This window comes from Dendrobates tinctorius, unplaced genomic scaffold (genome assembly GCF_039654945.1).
Source record: "Dendrobates tinctorius isolate UK_male_01 unplaced genomic scaffold, ASM3965494v1 ptg000031l, whole genome shotgun sequence".
NCBI lineage: Eukaryota > Metazoa > Chordata > Amphibia > Anura > Dendrobatidae > Dendrobates > Dendrobates tinctorius.
In genome coordinates, this window is record NW_027361699.1 from 20,838,128 (window position 1) to 20,847,047 (window position 8,920).

General features: G+C 42.1%; 1 non-coding gene across 1 annotated transcript; it reads left to right on the forward strand.

The window, feature by feature from the left end:
* The first annotated feature begins 6,935 nt into the window (after positions 1-6,935).
* Positions 6,936-7,008, forward strand: TRNAT-UGU (transfer RNA threonine (anticodon UGU)). Its single transcript has one exon. It is a non-coding gene; the product is annotated as a tRNA-Thr (tRNA).
* The last annotated feature ends 1,912 nt before the right edge of the window (positions 7,009-8,920 follow it).

Here is an 8,920-nt window from a genome sequence, read left to right on the forward strand (position 1 = left end):
TTGAGGGTCAGTATCGCCTCTGAGAATTCTCCCTGGAGTTTTTCCCTTGATTAGTTATTCCAAAATTTCTGCAATCACTCAACTTTCCGTCTGTACTTGTATCCATCTCGTTTCCTCTTACGGAGAGTCTGGACTGTCTTACTGAGACTGAAATATATATGAAGATTGAAAAATACCCCAACAGTGTATACTGGTGTACGCTTCGAATACATTACCCTTTTTCTACTTTTTAGATTCTTGTCTAATCCATACTGACGCTGTGAGTGTCTTTGTCGGACTCCGGAAATATACACTGAGATTTTTAATGTTTAAACTATGCTATATATACCTGGTATCCAGTGATACTGTACCCTTTCTCAACTTTCTACAATCTTGTCGAATCCATACTGGGCCTGAGACCGTCTGAGTCTGCGTCATGATATATAGACATAGATTTTTAATATGTAAACTGTGCTATATATACCTGATATCTGGTGATACTGTACCCTTTCTCAACTTTCTTCAATCTTGTAGAATCCATACTGGGCCTGAGACTGTCTGAGTCTGCCTCCTGATATATCGACATAGATTTTTTATGTGTAAACTATGCTACATATATACCTGTTATCCGGTGATACTGTACCCTTTCTCAACTTTCTACAATCTTGTCAAATCCATACTGGGTCTGAGACCGTCTGAGTCTGCCTCCTGATTAGAGATGAGCGGTGTTCGAGTCGACCTGTTCACCAAGTTCAAATTCGAGCTGTTTTGGGCGGTGTTCGAGCTGTTCGTCGAACTCAAACACTTTGCTTAAAATTCGGCTGTTCGAGGTTCCATTCGAGAACGGTTCGTTCACCAAAAGCGTAACTTTATTTTCACATTAATAATGGTTTTAAATGTTAATAGACAGTTTCATGGCATAGTAGCGGTGTCTGGTAGCCAGCGGTGTAGTGCACCTGTCAATGAGCTACACCGTGTGTGTTTCTAATAATTTTTTACCACATCTTGTCCAGAAAATCCTTTTGGGCCTTGTAGCACTGTCTGCTACTCAGCCCACCCGTGAACCTAGCTATGCCACCTGTTTATGAAAGAACCAGTTTTTGACTGCATTTAGCCCAGTTAATACTTTGGGCCTAGTAACTGTGTCTGCTACTCAGCAGAGGAGCCCACCCCTGAACCAAGCTGTGCCACCTGTTTATGTAAGAACCATTTTTTAACTCCATTTAGCCCAGTCAATACTTTGGGCCTAGTACCTGTGTCTACTGCTCAGCAAAGGAGCCCACCCGTGAACCTAGCTATGCCGCCTGTTTATGTAAGCACTGTCTGCTACTCAGCAGAGTTGCCCAACTGTGAACCAAGCTATGCCACCTGTTTATGTAAGAACTGCGTGCTACTCAGCAGAGGAGCCCAGCTGTTAAGCAAGCTACAGCACCTGTGGTTTAGACAATTAATTTTTTCACATTCTTTCTGGAATGCCGGTTTGGCCTAATTCCGGAATTCCGGTTGACCTGCACTTACTGGGAAATCCTCATTCACGGGGAAGAATTGGAATTCCAGATCACCATCACTAATGGGTTCAGTGGGTTATACGCACCTGTAAGCGACACACGCTGGTCATTTCAGTGTAGAATGCATGCAGCCCCGGACATGTAAGGGCATGACAGACCTGTTATTGCTCGATCTCGCGTGCCAGAGCCTCGCGTGTCCCTCTAGTAAGCTGGACGTGGACCGTGGGGTCATGCTGCAGTCTCGTTCATTAATGGAATTAAGCTGACAAATCGCTAGCACAACTAAAAACGGCCATGCACCACCACCCACAGAATCGACAAAGCTTGCAATCTGTCCATCTTTTCCGTAGCTGGCATGGTTGAGGTTGCCCGTGTGGAGTCCAATTAAGCCACAGGCTCCACTCCTGGTGGTGCCCTTCTGGACATTCCTTTAAAGTTCAGCTTTGCAACCATACTGCCCACGGAAACCAAACACTTTGCCTTCATGGACGCTGTTCGGAGGGTCGTGGGAATAAAGCCGCCCGATCGGCAGTTGGCATAATTTATGGTGGGAAGTCCAACGGTATATGATCGTCTTCGATTTTAGAATTTTAGATTATTTTTATTTTAGATTTTTAGTCCAGCCTTTCTTGACTTTATATAGGCATGACATGCCTATGTCTGTCTCCTCCTCCTTTTACTCCTCCACCTCTTTTCTTTATGTAGTTGCCCTTTTCCATATGTTATTTTTGTCTTCTGAGCATTGTGTCTGCTTTGGGACACCTTTAAGGTGTTTAGTAATTGTTTTCTATGTGTTTGTATGTGTTTGTGTTTGCCTGCCATTGTTTTCAATGGGGCTCGATGGTGTTTGTCAAAAGTTCGACGAACATTTGACGAACTTGCCTCCTGTTCGACGAACCGAACCGAACTCTGGCGGGGTTGCTCAACACTACTCCTGACATATAGACGTACATTTTTAATGTTTAAACTATGCTATATATACCTGGTATCTGGTGATACTGTACCCTTTATGCCAGGAAGTCCTCCTCCACCCACCACTCTAAGTGTATCATTGACACCTGGAACATTGGCCCACATGTGTGATTATTTCTTGTGGATCTTCTTTTTATATTGTGGTGTGATCCATCCTGAGTGTGTGAGTCTGTGGGTTACTCCTGCAATTTATATGTAGATTTAAAAATTACCCCAACACTGTATACAGCTCTACGCTTGTGATACATTACCCATTTACTGCTTTTTATATTCTGGTCTAATCCAAACTGACCAAGTGAGAGTCTGTTTCTGACTGTGGAAATAAATACTGAGATTGACAATGACCCCTACACTGTGTACAGCTGAACGCTTCAGATCCAATACCGTTTTATGGCTTTTTATATTGTGTTGTAATCCATACTGAGTCTGAGAGTGTCTGTGTCTGCCTCCTGAAATATATACGGAGATTTAGAATGTTTAAACTATACTATATATACCTGTATCTGATGATACTGTACCCTTTTTCTACTTTTTATATTCTTGTCTAATCCATACTGAGCCTGTGAGCGTCTCTGTGTGACTCATGAAATATATAGGAAGATTGACAATTATATTTTGACTGTACAGAGCTGTACGCTTCTGATACAGTACCATATATCTGATGTTATTTTGGGTACATTTTCTCCAAAATTTGGAAGTATGGTGGAAGAGGCCGTGGACGTGGGCATTGGGGGGCCAGCTGGTAATGATGGTGGTGGTGCATCTGCTGGTAGTGGCAAAAGCACAATAGCAGCTAACGCAGGAGGTGTTGAGCCTGCGTCATGGTCTGGCTCCAGAACGCCTGGAAGGCTACCTTTTCTGGGACTAGGTTAACCGCTTTTAAAGCCGGAGCATCAGGAGCTGGTTTTGGCTTACATTGCCGAAACAGACTCCAGCAAATATGCCCTCCTCTTCTGAAGTTTCAAAAAATGCAAGCACTGAGTCGTCGAGTGCTGCCTCCTGGTCAGGAAGAACCCCTTTCCTTATGTCCTTCACCCCCACCAAAAGTGAATGATGCAGCAGGCCACACTTCACATTAGTCCATGTAGCTCTTTCACACATACCATGCCTGGGTTATCAAGTCAAATAGTGAATTCCCCAGTCCAAGATGAATCTGACATTGAGTGTGGGTGGCCAGCCAGGGCAGTGGGGTTAATCGGTACCGGGCCGGTGTCTCACAGGGATGTGTCATGGTGATGGTGACCCAGTCCGTGGGCATGGGCGTCCATGCAAAGGGGTGAATAACATTTATAGGTGAATGATACGTGATGCCACCTGTGGTTTCTGATCAGATTGACCAGTGCTGCAGTGTCACTTCTCTGGGACAGATGTTGTGGTGCAGCTAAGATGTAGAAGCCCTGCACAGGTAGGGCCGTAGTTGCAGGGCAGATGAAAGAGTTGGTAGATGGTGTGCAGTGCAGGATGTAGCAGAGCTGTGCGCCAGGCGCAGGAGAAAGATGACAGACACAGTCGTGCAGTTCCTTTACCTGTACTTGGTAAGTGCCGTACAGGACCCAGAGTACAGATGGAGAAGGAGTTGGTCAGCGTGGAAGCAAATTAGGAATTCTGTCTCTGCAGATAAGTAGTGTGGCCTCCGTTCTAGCGCTTATCTGAGGTACTCACAGTACTGAGTTCACTGAAGTCCCCCCTGTTGACTCTCTTTTGAAACTTTCTCGTATGGCAAGTAGCCATAGCCTTTTCCTTCTGGCTCACACAAGTCGCTGCTGGGGCCTCCGAGCCTTAGTTGGGAACAGAGCATTTACAGCTGCTTCTTCCTCCAGTTTCTGCTGCAGGACCATCAGTGTCCCTTCAAACTCGAAGACCGAAATCCGGACCATGCGCTCCAGCTAGGAGTGAGCCTTTACTCTGCTCATCCTCCAGCTCCCCTTCTCACATCCATACACTTCCCCTTCCCTTCACAGACTGCCCTAACTTCCCTCCTCCTGACCACAGAGAGCAGCTCCTCAGCAGTCAGGTTCAGAGCTCTCCCTGCTGGCCTGGAGTGGGAACTGTGTTGTGTGTTGGTTTAACTGCTAGAGAGATCCTTCATTGCTCCCAAGCATGACATCACACTCCCAAGGAGGAAGGTAATGCCACTGTGGAGACCGTACTCCTGGGGGCGCCACAAGTGCACTGATTCCCAGCCACTGCTACATGATTCTGCTGGTACATTGACCCAGACCACTACATTCCCCTCGCACTCTACACAGCCAGAATCTGACCCTGATGAAACTCAGGTTCCCCTTCCCGCATACTATACCACCTTACACGGTGACAAAGAGGAAGGTGCAGATCAAACTGTGGATCAAAAGTGTCTCTGCCGGTGGGAGGGCCCACCCGCCATCAGACACACCGCCGTACTATGAGGGGCCCTGTGCCAGTGCCGTCGCCAATGAGTGGGCCCCCCTGCTTGCTCAGGATCACAGCACTTGAAAAGTTGAAATATTTACCTCTCCCTGCTCCACCGCCATGACATCTTCCGCGTTTCCTGACAGTGATATTCTGGTCAGAGAGCGTGATGACATCACGTCTGTACGCCCTTTGCCTAAACAGTCCAAGTGCAGAGAGATGGAAGATGGGGCGACGAGGAGTCCAGACTAGTACAGGGATTCCCTAGCGAGACTTATTTAATTATTTTAACGGTTGGGAGCAATTTTTGGGGAGCACTATACTCTGGAGAATGATATATGGGGCCCACCATACACTGGAGCATTCCAAAGGTGGACATCAGACACTGGAGCAGCATTTACAGGGCCCATTATACACTGGAGCATTAGAAATGGGGCCCATTATATATGAAGCATTATTTGGGCCCATAAGACAGTGGAGTTTCATCCATGGGGCCCAACATATACTGTAGCATTATGTGGAGCTCATCATATACTGTATGGAACATTATATGGGACCAAGGATTCTGTATGAAGAAATATATGGGCCTCATTACTCTGTATAGCGCACTATGCGGTGACCATAATAATGTATGGAGCAATATACTGTCCATTTTTGGAGCTATTGGAGAATTTAAAATGGATATCAGTCATGTGATGTAAGAAGTGAAGTATTTTTCATTGTACTATACCGCTATTTCTCTGCCATATCAGAGGATCATGAATTGTGGCATGTGTTAAAGGAGCCAATTGACACTCTTTGGCCCTGAGCCCATGAAAATCTGGAGCCAGCCCTACTCCCCCATAACTTTAGCCAAATAACCCCAGTTTTCTATGCCTAACTATTATTATAAAGTAAATTGAGGTTGACAAGCTTAAGTAATAAGAATTGATGTTTTTGGCATTAAAATGGGAACTGTAGGTGTTTCCTGTCCTCCACTCCCTGAAGACTTTTCTTCTCCATTGGCCTGCATTGGGTTTCGTGATTCAGTCGGCCTTCGACTTTTCACGATAATCGGCCAATTTCGTTAGACCTGACTTTTGCGAAAGTCGGGTTTCATTAAACCCGACTCGACCCGAAAAAAGGCAAAGTCGCTCATCCCTAGTTTCATTATTTTTGAATGCCTTGACAAAATTCAGCTAAAAAACTTGAGTGCACATAGTCTTGTAGCGTTTCTGCTCTGAAAATGAAGGGAAAAAAATTACTTAGTGTGAACACACAGTCATAGCTATTTTGAGTGATTTATTAAAGGTTTTGAAAAATGCTAGGTGAAAATAAAAGGGGATATTGCATCTTTGAAGCAGATCTTGATGGAGTCTGGTCTAAAGTGGACACTGTAAATCCAAAGGCTGCAAAAAACATTAGGGGAAAACTCTTCAAAATGATTTCAAGAACTCTTAAAAAGTGCTTTAGGAGCCACTTTATAAAGCTAAAACTCCTTTGAAAGCTTCCCAATGAAAGGGTGTTTGCTTTAAAAAGTATTCTTTTTTGAATGCCTCAATAAAACTCCATCTGAACGTAGCATATTACTGAGATAAAAACAATTCAGACATCATTCTCAAATTTGGCACAACTGAAAATGTAAATAAACCTCATGACCTTAGATTGATTGTTATGTGGAGACAAAGAATTTAGAGCAGATTTGATTTAAAACTTGCTTTCTTCAGCAGTTTCAGCTTGAAAACCTCATCTTTTTAAATGGTTCCATAAAACTGCAGTTGCGCATAAATTAATACTGACCTAAAAAAATTTCGGAACTCATTCTTAAATTTGGTACAATTGAAAATATAAATAAATCATCATGCTTCTCTTTACATTTTTACCATGCTTTACCTTACAATCATTGCTTGTGTGGATTGCAAATTTTCTTATGCGCTTCAGACCGATCCCTATGTTGCTTGAGAAATTGTCAACTTGTTGTTCCTTCATAGCTCAGAGGTTAGAGCACTGGTCTTGTAAACCAGGGGTTGTGAGTTTTACTCTTACTGAAGCCTTACAGGCTATTGGATGGTTCGAAATAGAGATCCAAAGATTGGGCAAAGTCATCTTGGCTTCATAGCTCAGTGGAGAGAGCACTGGTCTTGTAAACCAGGGGTCGTGAGTTCAATTCTCACTGGAGCCTTTGTGATGTTTTGAACAGAATAGTTCAGTTCTTGAGCTCATCCATCAAGATAACTGCAAAGTTGAAAATTTCAAATACTGAGAAAAAATGTTCACACATAATTACTACATTTTTTGAGAGTATTCATCCATTTCAGGGTTTCAAAAACACCTGGTGGCAAAGAAAAAAATACTTGTTGCTTCTGTGAAGTGGATCCTGATGAAAACTACGCCAGACTAGACACCATCAAATCAAAAGTCTGCAAGAAAGGCTTTAAGAAAGACAATCTCATTGCAAACTCTGCAAAACAGCCGCAGGAAACACATCATGAACATAAAATCTCTTCAAAAAGGTACCCAAGAAAGTGATGCTTTCTTAAGTGATTTCCTGTTAGAAAATTACATTGTTTTTGAATGCCTTAATAAATTTCCATCTGCAAAAAAGCTAAAGATTCACACTGAGGTTTTTTTTCTGGACCTTTTGGAGCAAAACTTTTCCAAACACCACTAGAAGTTCAAAATGCACACGTTTTGATTGGAGGGTTGGGCTGCGCACACACTCAGTTTTTTGATGAGTTTTTGGGACAGGAAATGGTATGTGCACATGATGACTATAAAACTCAGGAGAACTTGATTAGTTTTTCAAGCAGAAGACTTTACAGGAAATTTAGGACTTTTCTTACCCTGAATCGTCTTTTGCGTCATCTTTCTGTCTGTGTACTGTAAAATATTTCAGATGGCTTTTTTTTCAGGGTTTTCCCATTGCTTCTTTAAAGTCTTTTTTACTGTCATTTTCTGGTCACGTTATTCACTCCATTGAAAAATGAAGAAATCGTTAGCTTTTTTATGCAAAATCGATGGCAAAACACTCCAAAAAAAGTCAAGCAAGTTCCCAATAAAGTGATGTTTTCTTAGGTGTTTTACTGTTAGAAAAATTCATTGTTTTTGAATGCCTAATAAATTTCCATCTTCAAAATACCTAATGATTCACAATGAGGTTTTTTTATAACCTTTGGAGCCAAACTTTTCCAAACACCACTGGAAGTTCAAAAAACACAAGCTTTGATTGGAGGGTTGGGCTGCACACACACTCAGTTTTTTTATGAGTTTTTGGGACAGGAAATAGTATGTGCACATGACAGCTTTTAAACTCAGGAGAACTTGAGTTTTTCAAGCAGAAGACTTTACAGGAAATTTAGGACTTTTCTTCCCCTGAATCGTCTTTTGTGTCATCTTTCTGTTTGTGTCCTCTAAAATATTTCAGATGGCTTTTTTTCAGGCTTTTCCCATTGTTTCTTTAAAGTCTTTTTTACTGTCATTTTCTGGTCACTTTATTCACTCCATTGAAAAATGAAAAAATCGTTAGCTTTTTTATGCAAAATCGATGGCAAAAAACTCCAAAAAAAGTCAAACAAGTTCCTAATAAAGTGATGTTTTCTTAATTGTTTTACAGTTAGAAAAATTCATAGTTTTTGAATGCCTAATAAATTTCCATCTTCAAAATACCTAATGATTCACAATGAGGTTTTTTTTATAACCTTTGGAGCCAAACTTTTCCAAACACCACTGGAAGTCCGAAAAACACAGTTTTGATTGGAAGGTTGGGCTGTGCACACGCTCAGTTTTTTGATGAGTTTTTGGGACAGGAAATAGTATGTGCACTTGACAGCTTTTAAACTCAGGAGAACTTGATGAGTTTTTCAAGCTGAAGACTTTACAGGAAATTTAGGACTTTTCTTCACCTGAATCGTCTTTTGTGTCATCTTTCAGTTTGTGTCCTGGAAAATATTTCAGATGGCGTTTTTTCAGGGTGTTCCCATTGTTTCATTAAAGTCTTTTTTACTGTCATTTTCTGGTCACTTTATTCACTCCATTTGAAAAATAAAGAAATCATTAACTTTTTAACGCAAAATCGATGGCAAAACACTCCAAAA